Consider the following 27,039-nt stretch of genomic DNA (forward strand, 5'->3'; position numbering starts at 1 on the left):
TAAAACCATTTCTGCTCTCATGCCTTGCTTTCATGAAGTAGGCCCAACCTTCAGTACACAAGGACGTGCAAACGAATAGCGCAAACTATCGTCACTTCTCTTTTTGAGCTGTCACTGATGCCCCTGGAGCACAGTACGTCACGCTGGTGAGGGATAGACAGCTTCCATTATCTCAGCTTTCCTATAAATTGAGAGAGTAAATGCAAACTGTGTGAAAAACAGAAAACTGCTCTTTCTGCCCGGTCTCGAACCAGGGACCTTTCGAGTGTAAAGCGAACGTGATAACCACTACACTACAGAAACAGACACGCTTGCAGGAATCTTCTTGACATGTAGTGGGCTGGAATGCACAGACCAAGAGCCAATGTCCATGAAGCTCAAAGTTGGACCCTCCTTACCCGATCTCTTTCTTTGGAAGAAAGGAACGAGGACCACTTTTATTCCAAAAGGCGATTTTAAAACCATACCTGAAACCACACTAGAAAAACACTTTGCATTTAATTTTCCTACACTGATGGTCCACCCCAGAAAAGCAGTTGCAAAGAAGTCCGGCACTGAAATTCTATACGCCAAAAGTGGGAAATAGCGTAGAGGGAAAGGAACTTTCTCACCATACACGGCGTCTTATAGCATTGAAAAGAAGAAATGGCCCTATATAATAAGCAGCCTAAAAATAATTCCACAGCATGGGCTCGTCCGGGATTTGAACCCGGGACCTCTCGCACCCGAAGCGAAAATCATACCCCTAGACCAACGAGCCTGATTCCCCAGTCGGCATTTTAAGCAATTTCTGATGCGTCTTTCAGAAACAAAGCAGGGCTATTTGGCTGCTCTCTCTCTATGTGAACCACACAAAGTCATGTTTTCTCTCAAGGTGTTGTTTTTTTCACTCTTGCAAGGAAGGGATCAGTCGATATCCTAGCTGCCAGAGAGCAGAAAAAAGGCGCTGATGAGAACTGCAGGCACTTTCTGGCACTTGTACTCCTCTGCAAGTCCTGGACACTTGCCCCATAGACTTCCACCCCAGATGCAAGGGAGGGCCTGCCAATTCTTACTCCTAAGACAGATGCATTTGATTCTTGGATTCAAACACGCTCACTCAGCGCTCGATCAGGCTCGATCAAGCGAGATTTATATGAGTGGCTCGCAGGACTGAAACACTCACCTGGGAGCCCCAGGGTGGCTGAATTCCCAGTATGGCCATTTTTGGGCAAGTCACCTCCTTTCCTCCTGCCTCAATCTAGAATTGGCTGCAAATCACAAGATAGAGTTCAATGTCCGTGTGTACTACCTACTCCCAGCTACCTCTCTGTCTTCCTTATGTAAATTAAAATTCGCAAGGGGGGACCAATGACAATCTGCTCCTCCCACATAACCAGGAAGCCCTGTTGAACATGTCTGCCTGTGTTGTTGCAGGGACAGTGCCTTCTCCGCCCAAAAGGTGGCAGGAGAGCCTCACAACAAAGATGGGATCAACTGCTTAATGAGAAACCAGCACGGCAGTTTGTGTGATGGAGTGCAAATTTAACGGAAGGTGTGCCTGAAGTATCCCTTCCAGGAATACATGGAATTGTGATTGAGGGCCCAGCCTGATCGTTGGTGGATTTCTCGTCATATGTTACAGGTCCGTGCAAAGATTGTGGTGTGTGGGGAATGCACTGCAAAAAACAGGACGATTTAAGGGTGTAAAAGAAACCTGTCAGAAGTGGGATTTGAACCCACACCTCCATGAGGAGACCAGAAGTCTCAGTTGCACTGAAGATCAAGCTCTCTTGAGTCTGGCGCCTTAGACCACTCGGCCATCCTGACAGCCCTGGGTGTGCACAGATCTGACTCTTCTGACTGCACCTGCCAATGTTTGCACTTACAACGTTCACAGCAATGTCACAAGTGTAAAGACCCCACAATACAACATGGCATGACCAAAAAAAAGCTAGGCACAAGAGCGACCACTGATGGATGCGGATTACTTTGTTTCGTCTTGCAAAAGTAAAGGAAGTTTCCCACGGCTCGCTGGGTTCAAGGACCGCCTCTTCTTAAGCTTGCATTGAGATAATAAGGTTTTAGAGGGTGCACATAAAAGCAGCTCATGCACAGTGTTTCTGCCCGGTCTCGAACCGGGTACCTTTCGCGTGTTAGGCGAACGTGATGACCACTACACTACAGAAACTCACTTGCTGTGTTTTACTGTTAGAGCAAGGTTCCTCTCAAGGATTCTCTCTACTTCTATTCTGCTGTATCAGCAGCCACTCAGAAAGCGAGGAGCAAGTGTGAAAACTGCAGAGATATCAGCCAACATGCTTGCAATTAGACGTATTAAAAATTGACTTATGCAGGCATCGACAGACAAATATCTGATGCCTAAATGCCAGCAAGTACAGCTTGGGAAAGCATCACCTGGGACACACACAGACTAAGCATGAAGGCAGAAAAAGCATGGTGATCCATGTTTCTTATGAGGTTCAAAATATTTTGTGCAACAATGCGGCGAGTGTAATGAGAAATAGTCAGGCATTGTGAGTTTTGAGTAGGATTCGTATGTTTACCTCTGAAAAAGGGCTCGTCCGGGATTTGAACCCGGGACCTCTCGCACCCGAAGCGAGAATCATACCCCTAGGCCAACGAGCCTGATTCCCCAGTTGGCATTTTAAGCAATTTCTGATGCGTCTTTCAGAAACAAAGCAGGGCTATTTGGCTGCTCTCTCTCTATGTGAACCACACAAAGTCATGTTTTCTCTCAAGGTGTTGTTTTTTTCACTCTTGCAAAGAAGGGATCAGTCGATATCCTAGCTGCCAGAGAGCAGAAAAAAGGCGCTGATGAGAACTGCAGGCACTTTCTGGCACTTGTACTCCTCTGCAAGTCCTGGACACTTTCCCCATAGACTTCCACCCCAGATGCAAGGGAGGGCCTGCCAATTCTTACTCCTAAGACAGAGGCATTTGATTCTTGGATTCAAACACGCTCACTCAGCGCTCGATCAGGCTCGATCAAGCGAGATTTATATGAGTGGCTCGCAGGACTGAAACACTCACCTGGGAGCCCCAGGGTGGCTGAATTCCCAGTATGGCCATTTTTGGGCAAGTCACCTCCTTTCCTCCTGCCTCAATCTAGAATTGGCTGCAAATCACAAGATAGAGTTCAATGTCCGTGTGTACTGCCTACTCCCAGCTACCTCTCTGTCTTCCTTATGTAAATTAAAATTCGCAAGGGGGGACCAATGACAATCTGCTCCTCCCACATAACCAGGAAGCCCTGTTGAACATGTCTGCCTGTGTTGTTGCAGGGACAGTGCCTTCTCCGCCCAAAAGGTGGCAGGAGAGCCTCACAACAAAGATGGGATCAACTGCTTAATGAGAAACCAGCACGGCAGTTTGTGTGATGGAGTGCAAATTTAACGGAAGGTGTGCCTGAAGTGTCCCTTCCAGGAATACATGGAATTGTGATTGAGGGCCCAGCCTGATCGTTGGTGGATTTCTCGTCATATGTTACAGGTCCGTGCAAAGATTGTGGTGTGTGGGGAATGCACTGCAAAAAACAGGACGATTTAAGGGTGTAAAAGAAACCTGTCAGAAGTGGGATTTGAACCCTCACCTCCATGAGGAGACCAGAAGTCTCAGTTGCACTTCAGATCAAGCTCTCTTGAGTCTGGCGCCTTAGACCACTCGGCCATCCTGACAGCCCTGGGTGTGCACAGATCTGACTCTTCTGACTGCACCTGCCAATGTTTGCACTTACAACGTTCACAGCAATGTCACAAGTGTAAAGACCCCACAATACAACATGGCATGACCAAAAAAAAGCTAGGCACAAGAGCGACCACTGATGGATGCGGATTACTTTGTTTCGTCTTGCAAAAGTAAAGGAAGTTTCCCACGGCTCGCTGGGTTCAAGGACCGCCTCTTCTTAAGCTTGCATTGAGATAATAAGGTTTTAGAGGGTGCACATAAAAGCAGCTCATGCACAGTGTTTCTGCCCGGTCTCGAACCGGGGACCTTTCGCGTGTTAGGCGAACGTGATGACCACTACACTACAGAAACTCACTTGCTGTGTTTTACTGTTAGAGCAAGGTTCCTCTCAAGGATTCTCTCTACTTCTATTCTGCTGTATCAGCAGCCACTCAGAAAGCGAGGAGCAAGTGTGAAAACTGCAGAGATATCAGCCAACATGCTTGCAATTAGACGTATTAAAAATTGACTTATGCAGGCATCGACAGACAAATATCTGATGCCTAAATGCCAGCAAGTACAGCTTGGGAAAGCATCACCTGGGACACACACAGACTAAGCATGAAGGCAGAAAAAGCATGGTGATCCATGTTTCTTATGAGGTTCAAAATATTTTGTGCAACAATGCGGCGAGTGTAATGAGAAATAGTCATGCATTGTGAGTTTTGAGTAGGATTCGTATGTTTACCTCTGAAAAAGGGCTCGTCCGGGATTTGAACCCGGGACCTCTCGCACCCGAAGCGAGAATCATACCCCTAGGCCAACGAGCCTGATTCCCCAGTTGGCATTTTAAGCAATTTCTGATGCGTCTTTCAGAAACAAAGCAGGGCTATTTGGCTGCTCTCTCTCTATGTGAACCACACAAAGTCATGTTTTCTCTCAAGGTGTTGTTTTTTTCACTCTTGCAAAGAAGGGATCAGTCGATATCCTAGCTGCCAGAGAGCAGAAAAAAGGCGCTGATGAGAACTGCAGGCACTTTCTGGCACTTGTACTCCTCTGCAAGTCCTGGACACTTTCCCCATAGACTTCCACCCCAGATGCAAGGGAGGGCCTGCCAATTCTTACTCCTAAGACAGAGGCATTTGATTCTTGGATTCAAACACGCTCACTCAGCGCTCGATCAGGCTCGATCAAGCGAGATTTATATGAGTGGCTCGCAGGACTGAAACACTCACCTGGGAGCCCCAGGGTGGCTGAATTCCCAGTATGGCCATTTTTGGGCAAGTCACCTCCTTTCCTCCTGCCTCAATCTAGAATTGGCTGCAAATCACAAGATAGAGTTCAATGTCCGTGTGTACTGCCTACTCCCAGCTACCTCTCTGTCTTCCTTATGTAAATTAAAATTCGCAAGGGGGGACCAATGACAATCTGCTCCTCCCACATAACCAGGAAGCCCTGTTGAACATGTCTGCCTGTGTTGTTGCAGGGACAGTGCCTTCTCCGCCCAAAAGGTGGCAGGAGAGCCTCACAACAAAGATGGGATCAACTGCTTAATGAGAAACCAGCACGGCAGTTTGTGTGATGGAGTGCAAATTTAACGGAAGGTGTGCCTTGAGGTGTCCCTTCCAGGAATACATGGAATTGTGATTGAGGGCCCAGCCTGATCGTTGGTGGATTTCTCGTCATATGTTACAGGTCCGTGCAAAGATTGTGGTGTGTGGGGAATGCACTGCAATAAACAGGACGATTTAAGGGTGTAAAAGAAACCTGTCAGAAGTGGGATTTGAACCCATGCCTCCATGAGGAGACCAGAAGTCTCAGTTGCACTGAAGATCAAGCTCTCTTGAGTCTGGCGCCTTAGACCACTCGGCCATCCTGACAGCTCTGGGTGTGCACAGATCTGACTCTTCTGACTGCACCTGCCAATGTTTGCACTTACAACGTTCACAGCAATGTCACAAGTGTAAAGACCCCACAATACAACATGGCATGACAAAAAAAAAGCTAGGCACAAGAGCGACCACTGATGGATGCGGATTACTTTGTTTCGTCTTGCAAAAGTAAAGGAAGTTTCCCACGGCTCGCTGGGTTCAAGGACCGCCTCTTCTTAAGCTTGCATTGAGATAATAAGGTTTTAGAGGGTGCACATAAAAGCAGCTCATGCACAGTGTTTCTGCCCGGTCTCGAACCGGGGACCTTTCGCGTGTTATGCGAACGTGATGACCACTACACTACAGAAACTCACTTGCTGTGTTTTACTGTTAGAGCAAGGTTCCTCTCAAGAATTCTCTCTACTTCTATTCTGCTGTATCAGCAGCCACTCAGAAAGCGAGGAGCAAGTGTGAAAACTGCAGAGATATCAGCCAACATACTTGCAATTAGACGTATTAAAAATTGACTTATGCAGGCATCGACAGACAAATATCTGATGCCTAAATGCCAGCAAGTACAGCTTGGGAAAGCATCACCTGGGACACACACAGACTAAGCATGAAGGCAGAAAAAGCATGGTGATCCATGTTTCTTATGAGGTTCAAAATATTTTGTGCAACAATGCGGCGAGTGTAATGAGAAATAGTCAGGAATTGTGAGTTTTGAGTAGGATTCGTATGTTTACCTCTGAGAAAGGGCTCGTCCGGGATTTGAACCCTGGACCTCTCGCACCCTAAGCGAGAATCATACCCCTAGACCAACGATCCGAGGCACACAAGAGTTACCTTTCGCACCGGCTCCGGGGGTTATTGGCAGCGAGTTAGTGAATGCTTCACCCAAAGCAAGCAACTGCACATGCTGCTCTCTTCTGCAATATGGTTGCTGTCTTTTCCATGGCCGTCATCGAATAAGAAATGAAAATGCCTCTATCCTTCAGACATTTTGTTTGTTCTAGGTGTATGCTCTCGGTGAGGTCAATAAAACCATTTCTGCTCTCATGCCTTGCTTTCATGAAGTAGGCCCAACCTTCAGTACACAAGGACGTGCAAACGAATAGCGCAAACTATCGTCACTTCTCTTTTTGAGCTGTCACTGATGCCCCTGGAGCACAGTACGTCACGCTGGTGAGGGATAGACAGCTTCCATTATCTCAGCTTTCCTATAAATTGAGAGAGTAAATGCAAACTGTGTGAAAAACAGAAAGCTGCTCTTTCTGCCCGGTCTCGAACCAGGGACCTTTCGAGTGTAAAGCGAACGTGATAACCACTACACTACAGAAACAGACACGCTTGCAGGAATCTTCTTGACATGTAGTGGCCTGGAATGCACAGACCAAGAGCCAATGTCCATGAAGCTCAAAGTTGGACCCTCCTTACCCGATCTCTTTCTTTGGAAGAAAGGAACGAGGACCACTTTTATTCCAAAAGGCGATTTTAAAACCATACCTGAAACCACACTAGAAAAACACTTTGCATTTAATTTTCCTACACTGATGGTCCACCCCAGAAAAGCAGTTGCAAAGAAGTCCGGCACTGAAATTCTATACGCCAAAAGTGGGAAATAGCGTAGAGGGAAAGGAACTTTCTCACCATACACGGCGTCTTATAGCATTGAAAAGAAGAAATGGCATAATATAATAAGCAGCCTAAAAATAATTCCACAGCATGGGCTCGTCCGGGATTTGAACCCGGGACCTCTCGCACCCGAAGCGAAAATCATACCCCTAGACCAACGAGCCTGATTCCCCAGTCGGCATTTTAAGCAATTTCTGATGCGTCTTTCAGAAACAAAGCAGGGCTATTTGGCTGCTCTCTCTCTATGTGAACCACACAAAGTCATGTTTTCTCTCAAGGTGTTGTTTTTTTCACTCTTGCAAGGAAGGGATCACTCGATATCCTAGCTGCCAGAGAGCAGAAAAAAGGCGCTGATGAGAACTGCAGGCACTTTCTGGCACTTGTACTCCTCTGCAAGTCCTGGACACTTGCCCCATAGACTTCCACCCCAGATGCAAGGGAGGGCCTGCCAATTCTTACTCCTAAGACAGAGGCATTTGATTCTTGGATTCAAACACGCTCACTCAGCGCTCGATCAGGCTCGATCAAGCGAGATTTATATGAGTGGCTCGCAGGACTGAAACACTCACCTGGGATCCCCAGGGTGGCTGAATTCCCAGTATGGCCATTTTTGGGCAAGTCACCTCCTTTCCTCCTGCCTCAATCTAGAATTGGCTGCAAATCACAAGATAGAGTTCAATGTCCGTGTGTACTGCCTACTCCCAGCTACCTCTCTGTCTTCCTTATGTAAATTAAAATTCGCAAGGGGGGACCAATGACAATCTGCTCCTCCCACATAACCAGGAAGCCCTGTTGAACATGTCTGCCTGTGTTGTTGCAGGGACAGTGCCTTCTCCGCCCAAAAGGTGGCAGGAGAGCCTCACAACAAAGATGGGATCAACTGCTTAATGAGAAACCAGCACGGCAGTTTGTGTGATGGAGTGCAAATTTAACGGAAGGTGTGCCTGAAGTGTCCCTTCCAGGAATACATGGAATTGTGATTGAGGGCCCAGCCTGATCGTTGGTGGATTTCTCGTCATATGTTACAGGTCCGTGCAAAGATTGTGGTGTGTGGGGAATGCACTGCAAAAAACAGGACGATTTAAGGGTGTAAAAGAAACCTGTCAGAAGTGGGATTTGAACCCATGCCTCCATGAGGAGACCAGAAGTCTCAGTTGCACTGAAGGTCAAGCTCTCTTGAGTCTGGCGCCTTAGACCACTCGGCCATCCTGACAGCTCTGGGTGTGCACAGATCTGACTCTTCTGACTGCACCTGCCAATGTTTGCACTTACAACGTTCACAGCAATGTCACAAGTGTAAAGACCCCACAATACAATATGGCATGACAAAAAAAAAGCTAGGCACAAGAGCGACCACTGATGGATGCGGATTACTTTGTTTCGTCTTGCAAAAGTAAAGGAAGTTTTCCACGGCTCGCTGGGTTCAAGGATCGCCTCTTCTTAAGCTTGCATTGAGATAATAAGGTTTTAGAGGGTGCACATAAAAGCAGCTCATGCACAGTGTTTCTGCCCGGTCTCGAACCGGGGACCTTTCACATGTTAGGCGAACGTGATGACCACTACCCTACAGAAACTCACTTGCTGTGTTTTACTGTTAGTGCAAGGTTCCTCTCAAGGATTCTCTCTACTTATATTCTGCTGTATCAGCAGCCACTCAGAAAGCGAGGAGCAAGTGTGAAAACTGCAGAGATATCAGCCAACATACTTGCAATTAGACGTATTAAAAATTGACTTATGCAGGCATCGACAGACAAATATCTGATGCCTAAATGCCAGCAAGTACAGCTTGGGAAAGCATCACCTGGGACACACACAGACTAAGCATGAAGGCAGAAAAAGCATGGTGATCCATGTTTCTTAGGAGGTTCAAAATATTTTGTGCAACAATGCGGCGAGTGTAATGAGAAATAGTCAGGCATTGTGAGTTTTGAGTAGGATTCGTATGTTTACCTCTGAAAAAGGGCTCGTCCGGGATTTGAACCCTGGATCTCTCGCACCCTAAGCGAGAATCATACCCCTAGACCAACGATCCGAGGCACACAAGAGTTGCCTTTCGCACCGGCTCCGGGGGTTATTGGCAGCGAGTTAGTGAATGCTTCACCCAAAGCAAGCAACTGCACATGCTGCTCTCTTCTGCAATATGGTTGCTGTCTTTTCCATGGCCGTCATCGAACAAGAAATGAAAATGCCTCTATCCTTCAGACATTTTGTTTGTTCTAGGTGTATGCTCTCGGTGAGGTCAATAAAACCATTTCTGCTCTCATGCCTTGCTTTCATGAAGTAGGCCCAACCTTCAGTACACAAGGACGTGCAAACGAATAGCGCAAACTATCGTCACTTCTCTTTTTGAGCTGTCACTGATGCCCCTGGAGCACAGTACGTCACGCTGGTGAGGGATAGACAGCTTCCATTATCTCAGCTTTCCTATAAATTGAGAGAGTAAATGCAAACTGTGTGAAAAACAGAAAGCTGCTCTTTCTGCCCGGTCTCGAACCAGGGACCTTTCGCGTGTAAAGCTAACGTGATAACCACTACACTACAGAAACAGACACGCTTGCAGGAATCTTCTTGACATGTAGTGGGCTGGAATGCACAGACCAAGAGCCAATGTCCATGAAGCTCAAAGTTGGACCCTCCTTACCCGATCTCTTTCTTTGGAAGAAAGGAACGAGGACCACTTTTATTCCAAAAGGCGATTTTTAAACCATACCTGAAACCACACTAGAAAAACACTTTGCATTTAATTTTTGTACACTGATGGTCCACCCCAGAAAAGCAGTTGCAAAGAAGTCCGGCACTGAAATTCTATACGCCAAAAGTGGGAAATAGCGTAGAGGGAAAGGAACTTTCTCACCATACACGGCGTCTTATAGCATTGAAAAGAAGAAATGGCCCTATATAATAAGCAGCCTAAAAATAATTCCACAGCATGGGCTCGTCCGGGATTTGAACCCGGGACCTCTCGCACCCGAAGCGAGAATCATACCCCTAGACCAACGAGCCTGATTCCCCAGTCGGCATTTTAAGTAATTTCTGATGCGTCTTTCAGAAACAAAGCAAGGCTATATGGCTGCTCTCTCTCTATGTGATCCAAACAAAGTCATGTTTTCTCTCAAGGTGTTGTTTTTTTCACTCTTGCAAGGAAGGGATCAGTCGATATCCTAGCTGCCAGAGAGCAGAAAAAAGGCGCTGATGAGAACTGCAGGCACTTTCTGGCACTTGTACTCCTCTGCAAGTCCTGGACACTTGCCCCATAGACTTCCACCCCAGATGCAAGGGAGGGCCTGCCAATTCTTGCTCCTAAGACAGAGGCATTTGATTCTTGGATTCAAACATGCTCACTCAGCGCTCGATCAGGCTCGATCAAGCGAGATTTATATGAGTGGCTCGCAGGACTGAAACACTCACCTGGGAGCCCCAGGGTGGCTGAATTCCCAGGATGGCCATTTTTGGGCAAGTCACCTCCTTTCCTCCGGCCTCAATCTAGAATTGGCTGCAAATCACAAGATAGAGTTCAATGTCCGTGTGTACTGCCTACTCCCAGATACCTCTCTGTCTTCCTTATGTAAATTAAAATTCGCAAGGGGGGACCAATGACAATCTGCTCCTCCCACATAACCAGGAAGCCCTGTTGAACATGTCTGCCTGTGTTGTTGCAGGGACAGTGCCTTCTCCGCCCAAAAGGTGGCAGGAGAGCCTCACAACAAAGATGGGATCAACTGCTTAATGAGAAACCAGCACGGCAGTTTGTGTGATGGAGTGCAAATTTAACGGAAGGTGTGCCTGAGGTCTCCCTTCCAGGAATACATGGAATTGTGATTGAGGGCCCAGCCTGATCGTTGGTGGATTTCTCGTCATATGTTACAGGTCCGTGCAAAGATTGTGGTGTGTGGGGAATGCACTGCAAAAAACAGGACGATTTAAGGGTGTAAAAGAAACCTGTCAGAAGTGGGATTTGAACCCACGCCTCCATGAGGAGACCAGAAGTCTCAGTTGCACTGAAGATCAAGCTCTCTTGAGTCTGGCGCCTTAGACCACTCGGCCATCCTGACAGCCCTGGGTGTGCACAGATCTGACTCTTCTGACTGCACCTGCCAATGTTTGCACTTACAACGTTCACAGCAATGTCACAAGTGTAAAGACCCCACAATACAACATGGCATGACAAAAAAAAAGCTAGGCACAAGAGCGACCACTGATGGATGCGGATTACTTTGTTTCGTCTTGCAAAAGTAAAGGAAGTTTCCCACGGCTCGCTGGGTTCAAGGACCGCCTCTTCTTAAGCTTGCATTGAGATAATAAGGTTTTAGAGGGTGCACATAAAAGCAGCTCATGCACAGTGTTTCTGCCCGGTCTCGAACCGGGGACCTTTCGAGTGTTAGGCGAACGTGATGACCACTACACTACAGAAACTCACTTGCTGTGTTTTACTGTTAGAGCAAGGTTCCTCTCAAGGATTCTCTCTACTTCTATTCTGCTGTATCAGCAGCCACTCAGAAAGCGAGGAGCAAGTGTGAAAACTGCAGAGATATCAGCCAACATACTTGCAATTAGACGTATTAAAAATTGACTTATGCAGGCATCGACAGACAAATATCTGATGCCTAAATGCCAGCAAGTACAGCTTGGGAAAGCATCACCTGGGACACACACAGACTAAGCATGAAGGCAGAAAAAGCATGGTGATCCATGTTTCTTATGAGGTTCAAAATATTTTGTGCAACAATGCGGCGAGTGTAATGAGAAATAGTCAGGCATTGTGAGTTTTGAGTAGGATTCGTATGTTTACCTCTGAAAAAGGGCTCGTCCGGGATTTGAACCCTGGACCTCTCGCATCCTAAGCGAGAATCATACCCCTAGACCAACGATCCGAGGCACACAAGAGTTACCTTTCGCACCGGCTCCGGGGGTTATTGGCAGCGAGTTAGTGAATGCTTCACCCAAAGCAAGCAACTGCACATCCTGCTCTCTTCTGCAATATGGTTGCTGTCTTTTCCATGGCCGTCATCGAACAAGAAATGAAAATGCCTCTATCCTTCAGACATTTTGTTTGTTCTAGGTGTATGCTCTCGGTGAGGTCAATAAAACCATTTCTGCTCTCATGCCTTGCTTTCATGAAGTAGGCCCAACCTTCAGTACACAAGGACGTGCAAACGAATAGCGCAAACTATCGTCACTTCTCTTTTTGAGCTGTCACTGATGCCCCTGGAGCACAGTACGTCACGCTGGTGAGGGATAGACAGCTTCCATTATCTCAGCTTTCCTATAAATTGAGAGAGTAAATGCAAACTGTGTGAAAAACAGAAAGCTGCTCTTTCTGCCCGGTCTCGAACCAGGGACCTTTCGAGTGTAAAGCGAACGTGATAACCACTACACTACAGAAACAGACACGCTTGCAGGAATCTTCTTGACATGTAGTGGGCTGGAATGCACAGACCAAGAGCCAATGTCCATGAAGCTCAAAGTTGGACCCTCCTTACCCGATCTCTTTCTTTGGAAGAAAGGAACGAGGACCACTTTTATTCCAAAAGGCGATTTTAAAACCATACCTGAAACCACACTAGAAAAACACTTTGCATTTAATTTTCCTACACTGATGGTCCACCCCAGAAAAGCAGTTGCAAAGAAGTCCGGCACTGAAATTCTATACGCCAAAAGTGGGAAATAGCGTAGAGGGAAAGGAACTTTCTCACCATACACGGCGTCTTATACCATTGAAAAGAAGAAATGGCCCTATATAATAAGCAGCCTAAAAATAATTCCACAGCATGGGCTCGTCCGGGATTTGAACCCGGGACCTCTCGCACCCGAAGCGAAAATCATACCCCTAGACCAACGAGCCTGATTCCCCAGTCGGCATTTTAAGCAATTTCTGATGCGTCTTTCAGAAACAAACTAGGGCTATTTGGCTGCTCTCTCTCTATGTGAACCACACAAAGTCATGTTTTCTCTCAAGGTGTTGTTTTTTTCACTCTTGCAAGGAAGGGATCAGTCGATATCCTAGCTGCCAGAGAGCAGAAAAAAGGCGCTGATGAGAACTGCAGGCACTTTCTGGCACTTGTACTCCTCTGCAAGTCCTGGACACTTGCCCCATAGACTTCCACCCCAGATGCAAGGGAGGGCCTGCCAATTCTTGCTCCTAAGACAGAGGCATTTGATTCTTGGATTCAAACATGCTCACTCAGCGCTCGATCAGGCTCGATCAAGCGAGATTTATATGAGTGGCTCGCAGGACTGAAACACTCACCTGGGAGCCCCAGGGTGGCTGAATTCCCAGTATGGCCATTTTTGGGCAAGTCACCTCCTTTCCTCCTGCCTCAATCTAGAATTGGCTGCAAATCACAAGATAGAGTTCAATGTCCGTGTGTACTGCCTACTCCTAGCTACCTCTCTGTTTTCCTTATGTAAATTAAAATTCGCAAGGGGGGACCAATGACAATCTGCTCCTCCCACATAACCAGGAAGCCCTGTTGAACATGTCTGCCTGTGTTGTTGCAGGGACAGTGCCTTCTCCGCCCAAAAGGTGGCAGGAGAGCCTCACAACAAAGATGGGATCAACTGCTTAATGAGAAACCAGCACGGCAGTTTGTGTGATGGAGTGCAAATTTAACGGAAGGTGTGCCTGAGGTGTCCCTTCCAGGAATACATGGAATTGTGATTGAGGGCCCAGCCTGATCATTGGTGGATTTCTCGTCATATGTTACAGGTCCGTGCAAAGATTGTGGTGTGTGGGGAATGCACTGCAAAAAACAGTACGATTTAAGGGTGTAAAAGAAACCTGTCAGAAGTGGGATTTGAACCCACGCCTCCATGAGGAGACCAGAAGTCTCAGTTGCACTGAAGATCAAGCTCTCTTGAGTCTGGCGCCTTAGACCACTCGGCCATCCTGACAGCCCTGGGTGTGCATAGATCTGACTCTTCTGACTGCACCTGCCAATGTTTGCACTTACAACGTTCACAGCAATGTCACAAGTGTAAAGACCCCACAATACAACATGGCATGACAAAAAAAAAGCTAGGCACAAGAGCGACCACTGATGGATGCGGATTACTTTGTTTCGTCTTGCAAAAGTAAAGGAAGTTTCCCACGGCTCGCTGGGTTCAAGGACCGCCTCTTCTTAAGCTTGCATTGAGATAATAAGGTTTTAGAGGGTGCACATAAAAGCAGCTCATGCACAGTGTTTCTGTCCGGTCTCGAACCGGGGACCTTTCGCGTGTTAGGCGAACGTGATGACCACTACACTACAGAAACTCACTTGCTGTGTTTTACTGTTAGAGCAAGGTTCCTCTCAAGGATTCTCTCTACTTCTATTCTGCTGTATCAGCAGCCACTCAGAAAGCGAGGAGCAAGTGTGAAAACTGCAGAGATATCAGCCAAAATGCTTGCAATTAGACGTATTAAAAATTGACTTATGCAGGCATCGACAGACAACTATCTGATGCCTAAATGCCAGCAAGTACAGCTTGGGAAAGCATCACCTGGGACACACACAGACTAAGCATGAAGGCAGAAAAAGCATGGTGATCCATGTTTCTTATGAGGTTCAAAATATTTTGTGCAACAATGCGGCGAGTGTAATGAGAAATAGTCAGGCATTGTGAGTTTTGAGTAGGATTCGTATGTTTACCTCTGAAAAAGGTCTCGTCCGGGATTTGAACCCTGGACCTCTCGCACCCTAAGCGAGAATCATACCCCTAGACCAACGATCCGAGGCACACAAGACTTACCTTTCGCACCGGCTCTGGGGGTTATTGCGGGCGAGTTAGTGAATGCTTCACCCAAAGCAAGCAACTGCACATGCTGCTCTCTTCTGCAATATGGTTGCTGTCTTTTCCATGGCCGTCATCGAACAAGAAATGAAAATGCCTCTATCCTTCAGACATTTTGTTTGTTCTAGGTGTATGCTCTCGGTGAGGTCAATAAAACCATTTCTGCTCTCATGCCTTGCTTTCATGAAGTAGGCCCAACCTTCAGTACACAAGGACGTGCAAACGAATAGCGCAAACTATCGTCACTTCTCTTTTTGAGCTGTCACTGATGCCCCTGGAGCACAGTACGTCACGCTGGTGAGGGATAGACAGCTTCCATTATCTCAGCTTTCCTATAAATTGAGAGAGTAAATGCAAACTGTGTGAAAAACAGAAAGCTGCTCTTTCTGCCCGGTCTCGAACCAGGGACCTTTCGAGTGTAAAGCGAACGGGATAACCACCACACTACAGAAACAGACACGCTTGCAGGAATCTTCTTGACATGTAGTGGGCTGGAATGCACAGACCAAGAGCCAATGTCCATGAAGCTCAAAGTTGGACCCTCCTTACCCGATCTCTTTCTTTGGAAGAAAGGAACGAGGACCACTTTTATTCCAAAAGGCGATTTTAAAACCATACCTGAAACCACACTAGAAAAACACTTTGCATTTAATTTTCCTACACTGATGGTCCACCCCAGAAAAGCAGTTGCAAAGAAGTCCGGCACTGAAATTCTATACGCCAAAAGTGGGAAATAGCGATGAGGGAAAGGAACTTTCTCACCATACACGGCGTCTTATAGCATTGAAAAGAAGAAATGGCCCTATATAATAAGCAGCCTAAAAATAATTCCACAGCATGGGCTCGTCCGGGATTTGAACCCGGGACCTCTCGCACCCGAAGCGAGAATCATACCCCTAGACCAACGAGCCTGATTCCCCAGTCGGCATTTTAAGCAATTTCTGATGCGTCTTTCAGAAACAAAGCAGGGCTATTTGGCTGCTCTCTCTCTATGTGAACCAAACAAAGTCATGTTTTCTCTCAAGGTGTTGTTTTTTTCACTCTTGCAAGGAAGGGATCAGTCGATATCCTAGCTGCCAGAGAGCAGAAAAAAGGCGCTGATGAGAACTGCAGGCACTTTCTGGCACTTGTACTCCTCTGCAAGTCCTGGACACTTGCCCCATAGACTTCCACCCCAGATGCAAGGGAGGGCCTGCCAATTCTTGCTCCTAAGACAGAGGCATTTGATTCTTGGATTCAAACATGCTCACTCAGCGCTCGATCAGGCTCGATCAAGCGAGATTTATATGAGTGGCTCGCAGGACTGAAACACTCACCTGGGAGCCCCAGGGTGGCTGAATTCCCAGTATGGCCATTTTTGGGCAAGTCACCTCCTTTCCTCCTGCCTCAATCTAGAATTGGCTGCAAATCACAAGATAGAGTTCAATGTCTGTGTGTACTGCCTACTCCCAGCTACCTCTCTGTTTTCCTTATGTAAATTAAAATTCGCAAGGGGGGACCAATGACAATCTGCTCCTCCCACATAACCAGGAAGCCCTGTTGAACATGTCTGCCTGTGTTGTTGCAGGGACAGTGCCTTCTCCGCCCAAAAGGTGGCAGGAGAGCCTCACAACAAAGATGGGATCAACTGCTTAATGAGAAACCAGCACGGCAGTTTGTGTGATGGAGTGCAAATTTAACGGAAGGTGTGCCTGAGGTGTCCCTTCCAGGAATACATGGAATTGTGATTGAGGGCCCAGCCTGATCGTTGGTGGATTTCTCGTCATATGTTACAGGTCCGTGCAAAGATTGTGGTGTGTGGGGAATGCACTGCAAAAAACAGGACGATTTAAGGGTGTAAAAGAAACCTGTCAGAAGTGGGATTTGAACCCACGCCTCCATGAGGAGACCAGAAGTCTCAGTTGCACTGAAGATCAAGCTCTCTTGAGTCTGGCGCCTTAGACCACTCGGCCATCCTGACAGCCCTGGGTGTGCACAGATCTGACTCTTCTGACTGCACCTGCCAATGTTTGCACTTACAACGTTCACAGCAATGTCACACGTGTAAAGACCCCACAGTACAACATGGCATGACAAAAAAAAGCTAGGCACAAGAGCGACCACTGATGGATGCGGATTACTTTGTTTCGTCTTGCAAAAGTAAAGGAAGTTTCCCACGGCTCGCTGGGTTCAAGGACCGCCTCTTCTTAAGCTTGCATTGAGATAATAATGTTTTAGAGGGTGCACATAAAAGCAGCTCATGCACAGTGTTTCTGCCCGGTCTCGAACCGGGGACCTTTCGCGTGTTAGGCGAACGTGATGACCACTACACTACAGAAACTCACTTGCTGTGATTTACTGTTAGAGCAAGGTTCCTCTCAAGGATTCTCTCTACTTATATTCTGCTGTATCAGCAGCCACTCAGAAAGCGAGGAGCAAGTGTGAAAACTGCAGAGATATCAGCCAACATGCTTGCAATTAGACGTATTAAAAATTGACTTATGCAGGCATCGACAGACAACTATCTGATGCCTAAATGCCACCAAGTACAGCTTGGGAAAGCATCACCTGGGACACACACAGACTAAGCATGAAGGCAGAAAAAGCATGGTGATCCATGTTTCTTATGAGGTTCAAAATATTTTGTGCAACAATGCGGCGAGTGTAATGAGAAATAGTCAGGCATTGTGAATTTTGAGTAGGATTCGTATGTTTACCTCTGAAAAAGGTCTCGTCCGGGATTTGAACCCTGGACCTCTCGCACCCTAAGCGAGAATCATACCCCTAGACCAACGATCCGAGGCACACAAGAGTTACCTTTCGCACCGGCTCCGGGGGTTATTGGCAGCGAGTTAGTGAATGCTTCACCCAAAGCAAGCAACTGCACATGCTGCTCTCTTCTGCAATATGGTTGCTGTCTTTTCCATGGCCGTCATCGAACAAGAAATGAAAATGCCTCTATCCTTCAGACATTTTGTTTGTTCTAGGTGTATGCTCTCGGTGAGGTCAATAAAACCATTTCTGCTCTCATGCCTTGCTTTCATGAAGTAGGCCCAACCTTCAGTACACAAGGACGTGCAAACGAATAGCGCAAACTATCGTCACTTCTCTTTTTGAGCTGTCACTGATGCCCCTGGAGCACAGTACGTCACGCTGGTGAGGGATAGACAGCTTCCATTATCTCAGCTTTCCTATAAATTGAGAGAGTAAATGCAAACTGTGTGAAAAACAGAAAGCTGCTCTTTCTGCCCGGTCTCGAACCAGGGACCTTTCGAGTGTAAAGCGAACGTGATAACCACCACACTACAGAAACAGACACGTTTGCAGGAATCTTCTTGACATGTAGTGGGCTGGAATGCACAGACCAAGAGCCAATGTCCATGAAGCTCAAAGTTGGACCCTCCTTACCCGATCTCTTTCTTTGGAAGAAAGGAACGAGGACCACTTTTATTCCAAAAGGCGATTTTAAAACCATACCTGAAACCACACTAGAAAAACACTTTGCATTTAATTTTCCTACACTGATGGTCCACCCCAGAAAAGCAGTTGCAAAGAAGTCCGGCACTGAAATTCTATACGCCAAAAGTGGGAAATAGCGTAGAGGGAAAGGAACTTTCTCACCATACACGGCGTCTTATAGCATTGAAAAGAAGAAATGGCCCTATATAATAAGCAGCCTAAAAATAATTCCACAGCATGGGCTCGTCCGGGATTTGAACCCGGGACCTCTCGCACCCGAAGCGAGAATCATACCCCTAGACCAACGAGCCTGATTCCCCAGTTGGCATTTTAAGCAATTTCTGATGCGTCTTTCAGAAACAAAGCAGGGCTATTTGGCTGCTCTCTCTCTATGTGAACCACACAAAGTCATGTTTTCTCTCAAGGTGTTGTTTTTTTCACTCTTGCAAGGAAGGGATCAGTCGATATCCTAGCTGCCAGAGAGCAGAAAAAAGGCGCTGATGAGAACTGCAGGCACTTTCTGGCACTTGTACTCCTCTGCAAGTCCTGGACACTTGCCCCATAGACTTCCACCCCAGATGCAAGGGAGGGCCTGCCAATTCTTGCTCCTAAGACAGAGGCATTTGATTCTTGGATTCAAACATGCTCACTCAGCGCTCGATCAGGCTCGATCAAGCGAGATTTATATGAGTGGCTCGCAGGACTGAAACACTCACCTGGGAGCCCCAGGGTGGCTGAATTCCCAGTATGGCCATTTTTGGGCAAGTCACCTCCTTTCCTCCTGCCTCAATCTAGAATTGGCTGCAAATCACAAGATAGAGTTCAATGTCCGTGTGTACTGCCTACTCCCAGCTACCTCTCTGTTTTCCTTATGTAAATTAAAATTCGCAAGGGGGGACCAATGACAATCTGCTCCTCCCACATAACCAGGAAGCCCTGTTGAACATGTCTGCCTGTGTTGTTGCAGGGACAGTGCCTTCTCCGCCCAAAAGGTGGCAGGAGAGCCTCACAACAAAGATGGGATCAACTGCTTAATGAGAAACCAGCACGGCAGTTTGTGTGATGGAGTGCAAATTTAACGGAAGGTGTGCCTGAGGTGTCCCTTCCAGGAATACATGGAATTGTGATTGAGGGCCCAGCCTGATCGTTGGTGGATTTCTCGTCATATGTTACAGGTCCGTGCAAAGATTGTGGTGTGTGGGGAATGCACTGCAAAAAACAGGACGATTTAAGGGTGTAAAAGAAACCTGTCAGAAGTGGGATTTGAACCCACGCCTCCATGAGGAGACCAGAAGTCTCAGTTGCACTGAAGATCAAGCTCTCTTGAGTCTGGCGCCTTAGACCACTCGGCCATCCTGACAGCCCTGGGTGTGCACAGATCTGACTCTTCTGACTGCACCTGCCAATGTTTGCACTTACAACGTTCACAGCAATGTCACAAGTGTAAAGACCCCACAATACAACATGGCATGACAAAAAAAAAGCTAGGCACAAGAGCGACCACTGATGGATGCGGATTACTTTGTTTCGTCTTGCAAAAGTAAAGGAAGTTTCCCACGGCTCGCTGGGTTCAAGGACCGCCTCTTCTTAAGCTTGCAGTGAGATAATAAGGTTTTAGAGGGTGCACATAAAAGCAGCTCATGCACAGAGTTTCTGCCCGGTCTCGAACCGGGGAACCTTTCGCGTGTTAGGCGAACGTGATGACCACTACACTACAGAAACTCACTTGCTGTGTTTTACTGTTAGAGCAAGGTTCCTCTCAAGGATTCTCTCTACTTCTATTCTGCTGTATCAGCAACCACTCAGAAAGCGAGGAGCAAGTGTGAAAACTGCAGAGATATCAGCCAACATGCTTGCAATTAGACGTATTAAAAATTGACTTATGCAGGCATCGACAGACAAATATCTGATGCCTAAATGCCAGCAAGTACAGCTTGGGAAAGCATCACCTGGGACACACACAGACTAAGCATGAAGGCAGAAAAAGCATGGTGATCCATGTTTCTTATGAGGTTCAAAATATTTTGTGCAACAATGCGGCGAGTGTAATGAGAAATAGTCAGGCATTGTGAGTTTTGAGTAGGATTCGTATGTTTACCTCTGAAAAAGGGCTCGTCCGGGATTTGAACCCGGGACCTCTCGCACCCTAAGCGAGAATCATACCCCTAGACCAACGAGCCGAGGCACACAAGAGTTGCCTTTTGCACCGGCTCCGGGGGTTATTGGCAGCGAGTTAGTGAATGCTTCACCCAAAGCAAGCAACTGCACATGCTGCTCTCTTCTGCAATATGGTTGCTGTCTTTTCCATGGCCGTCATCGAACAAGAAATGAAAATGCTTCTATCCTTCAGACATTTTGTTTGTTCTAGGTGTATGCTCTCGGTGAGGTCAATAAAACCATTTCTGCTCTCATGCCTTGCTTTCATGAAGTAGGCCCAACCTTCAGTACACAAGGACGTGCAAACGAATAGTGCAAACTATCGTCACTTCTCTTTTTGAGCTGTCACTGATGCCCCTGGAGCACAGTACGTCACGCTGGTGAGGGATAGACAGCTTCCATTATCTCAGCTTTCCTATAAATTGAGAGATTAAATGCAAACTGTGTGAAAAACAGAAAGCTGCTATTTCTTCCCGGTCTCGAACCAGGGACCTTTCGTGTGTAAAGCGAACGTGATAACCACTACACTACAGAAACAAACACGCTTGCAGAAATCTTCTTGGCATGTAGTGGGCTGGAATGCACAGACCAAGGGCCAATGTCCATGAAGCTCAAAGTTGGACCCTCCTTACCCGATCTCTTTCTTTGGAAGAAAGGAACGAGGACCACTTTTGTTCCAAAAGGCGATTTTAAAACCATACCTGAAACCACACTAGAAAAACACTTTGCATTTAATTTTCCTACACTGATGGTCCACCCCAGAAAAGCAGTTGCAAAGAAGTCCGGCACTGAAATTCTATACGCCAAAACTGGGAAATAGCGTAGAGGGAAAGGAACTTTCTCACCATACACGGCGTCTTATAGCATTGAAAAGAAGAAATGGCCCTATATAATAAGCAGCCTAAAAATAATTCCACAGCATGGGCTCGTCCGGGATTTGAACCCGGGACCTCTCGCACCCGAAGCCAGAATCATACCCCTAGACCAACGAGCCTGATTCCCCAGTCGGCATTTTAAGCAATTTCTGATGCGTCTTTCAGAAACAAAGCAGGGCTATTTGGCTGCTCTCTCTCTATGTGAACCAAACAAAGTCATGTTTTCTCTCAAGGTGTTGTTTTTTTCACTCTTGCAAGGAAGGGATCAGTCGATATCCTAGCTGCCAGAGAGCAGAAAAAAGGCGCTGATGAGAACTGCAGGCACTTTCTGGCACTTGTACTCCTCTGCAAGTCCTGGACACTTGCCCCATAGACTTCCACCCCAGATGCAAGGGAGGGCCTGCCAATTCTTGCTCCTAAGACAGAGGCATTTGATTCTTGGATTCAAACATGCTCACTCAGCGCTCGATCAGGCTCGATCAAGCGAGATTTATATGAGTGGCTCGCAGGACTGAAACACTAACCTGGGACCCCCAGGGTGGCTGAACTCCCAGGATGGCCATTTTTGGGCAAGTCACCTCCTTTCCTACTGCCTCAATCTAGAAGTGGCTGCAAATCACAAGATAGAGTTCAATGTCCGTGTGTACTGCCTACTCCCAGCTACCTCTCTGTCTTCCTTATGTAAATTAAAATTCGCAAGGGGGGACCAATGACAATCTGCTCCTCCCACATAACCAGGAAGCCCTGTTGAACATGTCTGCCTGTGTTGTTGCAGGGACAGTGCCTTCTCCGCCCAAAAGGTGGCAGGAGAGCCTCACAACAAAGATGGGATCAACTGCTTAATGAGAAACCAGCACGGCAGTTTGTGTGATGGAGTGCAAATTTAACGGAAGGTGTGCCTGAGGTGTCCCTTCCAGGAATACATGGAATTGTGATTGAGGGCCCAGCCTGATCGTTGGTGGATTTCTCGTCATATGTTACAGGTCCGTGCAAAGATTGTGGTGTGTGGGGAATGCACTGCAAAAAACAGGACGATTTAAGGGTGTAAAAGAAACCTGTCAGAAGTGGGATTTGAACCCACACCTCCATGAGGAGACCAGAAGTCTCAGTTGCACTGAAGATCAAGCTCTCTTGAGTCTGGCGCCTTAGACCACTCGGCCATCCTGACAGCCCTGGGTGTGCACAGATCTGACTCTTCTGACTGCACCTGCCAATGTTTGCACTTACAACGTTCACAGCAATGTCACAAGTGTAAAGACCCCACAATACAACATGGCATGACAAAAAAAAAGCTAGGCACAAGAGCAACCACTGATGGATGCGGATTACTTTGTTTCGTCTTGCAAAAGTAAAGGAAGTTTCCCACGGCTCGCTGGGTTCAAGGACCGCCTCTTCTTAAGCTTGCATTGAGATAATAAGGTTTTAGAGGGTGCACATAAAAGCAGCTCATGCACAGTGTTTCTGCCCGGTCTCGAAACGGGAACCTTTCGCGTGTTAGGCGAACGTGATGACCACTACACTACAGAAACTCACTTGATGTGTTTTACTGTTAGAGCAAGGTTCCTCTCAAGGATTCTCTCTACTTCTATTCTGCTGTATCAGCAGCCACTCAGAAAGCGAGGAGCAAGTGTGAAAACTGCAGAGATATCAGCCAACATGCTTGCAATTAGACGTATTAAAAATTGACTTATGCAGGCATCGACAGACAAATATCTGATGCCTAAATGCCAGCAAGTACAGCTTGGGAAAGCATCACCTGGGACACACACAGACTAAGCATGAAGGCAGAAAAAGCATGGTGATCCATGTTTCTTATGAGGTTCAAAATATTTTGTGCAACAATGCGGCGAGTGTAATGAGAAATAGTCAGGAATTGTGAGTTTTGAGTAGGATTCGTATGTTTACCTCTGAAAAAGGGCTCGTCCGGGATTTGAACCCGGGACCTCTCGCACCCTAAGCGAGAATCATACCCCTAGACCAACGAGCTGAGGCACACAAGAGTCGCCTTTCGCACCGGCTCCGGGGGTTATTGGCAGCGAGTTAGTGAATGCTTCACCCAAAGCAAGCAACTGCACATGCTGCTCTCTTCTGCAATATGGTTGCTGTCTTTTCCATGGCCGTCATCGAACAAGAAATGAAAATGCTTCTATCCTTCAGACATTTTGTTTGTTCTAGGTGTATGCTCTCGGTGAGGTCAATAAAACCATTTCTGCTCTCATGCCTTGCTTTCATGAAGTAGGCCCAACCTTCAGTACACAAGGACGTGCAAACGAATAGTGCAAACTATCGTCACTTCTCTTTTTGAGCTGTCACTGATGCCCCTGGAGCACAGTACGTCACGCTGGTGAGGGATAGACAGCTTCCATTATCTCAGCTTTCCTATAAATTGAGAGATTAAATGCAAACTGTGTGAAAAACAGAAAGCTGCTATTTCTTCCCGGTCTCAAACCAGGGACCTTTCGTGTGTAAAGCGAACGTGATAACCACTACACTACAGAAACAAACACGCTTGCAGAAATCTTCTTGGCATGTAGTGGGCTGGAATGCACAGACCAAGGGCCAATGTCCATGAAGCTCAAAGTTGGACCCTCCTTACCCGATCTCTTTCTTTGGAAGAAAGGAACGAGGACCACTTTTGTTCCAAAAGGCGATTTTAAAACCATACCTGAAACCACACTAGAAAAACACTTTGCATTTAATTTTCCTACACTGATGGTCCACCCCAGAAAAGCAGTTGCAAAGAAGTCCGGCACTGAAATTCTATACGCCAAAACTGGGAAATAGCGTAGAGGGAAAGGAACTTTCTCACCATACACGGCGTCTTATAGCATTGAAAAGAAGAAATGGCCCTATATAATAAGCAGCCTAAAAATAATTCCACAGCATGGGCTCGTCCGGGATTTGAACCCGGGACCTCTCGCACCCGAAGCCAGAATCATACCCCTAGACCAACGAGCCTGATTCCCCAGTCGGCATTTTAAGCAATTTCTGATGCGTCTTTCAGAAACAAAGCAGGGCTATTTGGCTGCTCTCTCTCTATGTGAACCAAACAAAGTCATGTTTTCTCTCAAGGTGTTGTTTTTTTCACTCTTGCAAGGAAGGGATCAGTCGATATCCTAGCTGCCAGAGAGCAGAAAAAAGGCGCTGATGAGAACTGCAGGCACTTTCTGGCACTTGTACTCCTCTGCAAGTCCTGGACACTTGCCCCATAGACTTCCACCCCAGATGCAAGGGAGGGCCTGCCAATTCTTGCTCCTAAGACAGAGGCATTTGATTCTTGGATTCAAACATGCTCACTCAGCGCTCGATCAGGCTCGATCAAGCGAGATTTATATGAGTGGCTCGCAGGACTGAAACACTAACCTGGGACCCCCAGAGTGGCTGAACTCCCAGGATGGCCATTTTTGGGCAAGTCACCTCCTTTCCTACTGCCTCAATCTAGAAGTGGCTGCAAATCACAAGATAGAGTTCAATGTCCGTGTGTACTGCCTACTCCCAGCTACCTCTCTGTCTTCCTTATGTAAATTAAAATTCGCAAGGGGGGACCAATGACAATCTGCTCCTCCCACATAACCAGGAAGCCCTGTTGAACATGTCTGCCTGTGTTGTTGCAGGGACAGTGCCTTCTCCGCCCAAAAGGTGGCAGGAGAGCCTCACAACAAAGATGGGATCAACTGCTTAATGAGAAACCAGCACGGCAGTTTGTGTGATGGAGTGCAAATTTAACGGAAGGTGTGCCTGAGGTGTCCCTTCCAGGAATACATGGAATTGTGATTGAGGGCCCAGCCTGATCGTTGGTGGATTTCTCGTCATATGTTACAGGTCCGTGCAAAGATTGTGGTGTGTGGGGAATGCACTGCAAAAAACAGGACGATTTAAGGGTGTAAAAGAAACCTGTCAGAAGTGGGATTTGAACCCACACCTCCATGAGGAGACCAGAAGTCTCAGTTGCACTGAAGATCAAGCTCTCTTGAGTCTGGCGCCTTAGACCACTCGGCCATCCTGACAGCCCTGGGTGTGCACAGATCTGACTCTTCTGACTGCACCTGCCAATGTTTGCACTTACAACGTTCACAGCAATGTCACAAGTGTAAAGACCCCACAATACAACATGGCATGACAAAAAAAAAGCTAGGCACAAGAGCAACCACTGATGGATGCGGATTACTTTGTTTCGTCTTGCAAAAGTAAAGGAAGTTTCCCACGGCTCGCTGGGTTCAAGGACCGCCTCTTCTTAAGCTTGCATTGAGATAATAAGGTTTTAGAGGGTGCACATAAAAGCAGCTCATGCACAGTGTTTCTGCCCGGTCTCGAAACGGGAACCTTTCGCGTGTTAGGCGAACGTGATGACCACTACACTACAGAAACTCACTTGATGTGTTTTACTGTTAGAGCAAGGTTCCTCTCAAGGATTCTCTCTACTTCTATTCTGCTGTATCAGCAGCCACTCAGAAAGCGAGGAGCAAGTGTGAAAACTGCAGAGATATCAGCCAACATGCTTGCAATTAGACGTATTAAAAATTGACTTATGCAGGCATCGACAGACAAATATCTGATGCCTAAATGCCAGCAAGTACAGCTTGGGAAAGCATCACCTGGGACACACACAGACTAAGCATGAAGGCAGAAAAAGCATGGTGATCCATGTTTCTTATGAGGTTCAAAATATTTTGTGCAACAATGCGGCGAGTGTAATGAGAAATAGTCAGGAATTGTGAGTTTTGAGTAGGATTCGTATGTTTACCTCTGAAAAAGGGCTCGTCCGGGATTTGAACCCGGGACCTCTCGCACCCTAAGCGAGAATCATACCCCTAGACCAACGAGCCGAGGCACACAAGAGTCGCCTTTCGCACCGGCTCCGGGGGTTATTGGCAGCGAGTTAGTGAATGCTTCACTCAAAGCAAGCAACTGCACATGCTGCTCTCTTCTGCAATATGGTTGCTGTCTTTTCCATGGCCGTCATCGAACAAGAAATGAAAATGCCTCTATCCTTCAGACATTTTGTTTGTTCTAGGTGTATGCTCTCGGTGAGGTCAATAAAACCATTTCTGTTCTCATGCCTTGCTTTCATGAAGTAGGCCCAACCTTCAGTACACAAGGACGTGCAAACGAATAGCGCAAACTATCGTCACTTCTCTTTTTGAGCTGTCACTGATGCCCCTGGAACACAGTACGTCACGCTGGTGAGGGATAGACAGCTTCCATTATCTCAGCTTTCCTATAAATTGAGAGAGTAAATGCAAACTGTGTGAAAAACAGAAAGCTGCTGTTTCTGCCCGGTCTCGAACCAGGGACCTTTCGCGTGTAAAGCGATCGTGATAATCACTACACTACAGAAACAGACACGCTTGCAGGAATCTTCTTAGCATGTAGTGGGCTGGAATGCACAGACCAAGGGCCAATGTCCATGAAGCTCAAAGTTGGACCCTCCTTACCCGATCTCTTTCTTTGGAAGAAGGGAACGAGGACCACTTTTATTCCAAAAGGCGATTTTAAAACCATACCTGAAACCACACTAGAAAAACACTTTGCATTTAATTTTCCTACACTGATGGTCCACCCCAGAAAAGCAGTTGCAAATAAGTCCGGCACTGAAATTCTATACGCCAAAAGTGGGAAATAGCGTA

At 46.9% G+C, this 27,039-nt stretch overlaps 14 non-coding genes across 14 annotated transcripts; all 14 read right to left on the reverse strand.

Moving 5' to 3' along the window:
* Positions 1-688: 688 nt before the first annotated feature.
* TRNAP-CGG (transfer RNA proline (anticodon CGG)) lies at positions 689-760 on the reverse strand. Its single transcript has one exon. It is a non-coding gene; the product is annotated as a tRNA-Pro (tRNA).
* Positions 761-2,556: 1,796 nt separating this feature from the next.
* Positions 2,557-2,628, reverse strand: TRNAP-CGG (transfer RNA proline (anticodon CGG)). The gene has a single exon. It is a non-coding gene; the product is annotated as a tRNA-Pro (tRNA).
* Positions 2,629-3,965: 1,337 nt separating this feature from the next.
* TRNAV-AAC (transfer RNA valine (anticodon AAC)) lies at positions 3,966-4,038 on the reverse strand. Its single transcript has one exon. It is a non-coding gene; the product is annotated as a tRNA-Val (tRNA).
* Positions 4,039-4,424: 386 nt separating this feature from the next.
* TRNAP-CGG (transfer RNA proline (anticodon CGG)) lies at positions 4,425-4,496 on the reverse strand. Its single transcript has one exon. It is a non-coding gene; the product is annotated as a tRNA-Pro (tRNA).
* A 2,768-nt stretch (positions 4,497-7,264) lies between these two features.
* On the reverse strand, positions 7,265-7,336 carry TRNAP-CGG (transfer RNA proline (anticodon CGG)). The gene has a single exon. It is a non-coding gene; the product is annotated as a tRNA-Pro (tRNA).
* Positions 7,337-10,103: 2,767 nt separating this feature from the next.
* Positions 10,104-10,175, reverse strand: TRNAP-CGG (transfer RNA proline (anticodon CGG)). The gene has a single exon. It is a non-coding gene; the product is annotated as a tRNA-Pro (tRNA).
* A 2,767-nt stretch (positions 10,176-12,942) lies between these two features.
* TRNAP-CGG (transfer RNA proline (anticodon CGG)) lies at positions 12,943-13,014 on the reverse strand. The gene has a single exon. It is a non-coding gene; the product is annotated as a tRNA-Pro (tRNA).
* A 2,767-nt stretch (positions 13,015-15,781) lies between these two features.
* Positions 15,782-15,853, reverse strand: TRNAP-CGG (transfer RNA proline (anticodon CGG)). Its single transcript has one exon. It is a non-coding gene; the product is annotated as a tRNA-Pro (tRNA).
* Positions 15,854-17,189: 1,336 nt separating this feature from the next.
* On the reverse strand, positions 17,190-17,262 carry TRNAV-AAC (transfer RNA valine (anticodon AAC)). The gene has a single exon. It is a non-coding gene; the product is annotated as a tRNA-Val (tRNA).
* Positions 17,263-18,619: 1,357 nt separating this feature from the next.
* Positions 18,620-18,691, reverse strand: TRNAP-CGG (transfer RNA proline (anticodon CGG)). Its single transcript has one exon. It is a non-coding gene; the product is annotated as a tRNA-Pro (tRNA).
* A 1,797-nt stretch (positions 18,692-20,488) lies between these two features.
* On the reverse strand, positions 20,489-20,560 carry TRNAP-AGG (transfer RNA proline (anticodon AGG)). Its single transcript has one exon. It is a non-coding gene; the product is annotated as a tRNA-Pro (tRNA).
* An 899-nt stretch (positions 20,561-21,459) lies between these two features.
* TRNAP-CGG (transfer RNA proline (anticodon CGG)) lies at positions 21,460-21,531 on the reverse strand. The gene has a single exon. It is a non-coding gene; the product is annotated as a tRNA-Pro (tRNA).
* A 2,767-nt stretch (positions 21,532-24,298) lies between these two features.
* TRNAP-CGG (transfer RNA proline (anticodon CGG)) lies at positions 24,299-24,370 on the reverse strand. The gene has a single exon. It is a non-coding gene; the product is annotated as a tRNA-Pro (tRNA).
* Positions 24,371-26,166: 1,796 nt separating this feature from the next.
* Positions 26,167-26,238, reverse strand: TRNAP-AGG (transfer RNA proline (anticodon AGG)). Its single transcript has one exon. It is a non-coding gene; the product is annotated as a tRNA-Pro (tRNA).
* Between the last annotated feature and the right edge of the window lie 801 nt (positions 26,239-27,039).

The sequence above is a fragment of the Triturus cristatus genome, chromosome 10 (genome assembly GCF_964204655.1).
Source record: "Triturus cristatus chromosome 10, aTriCri1.1, whole genome shotgun sequence".
NCBI lineage: Eukaryota > Metazoa > Chordata > Amphibia > Caudata > Salamandridae > Triturus > Triturus cristatus.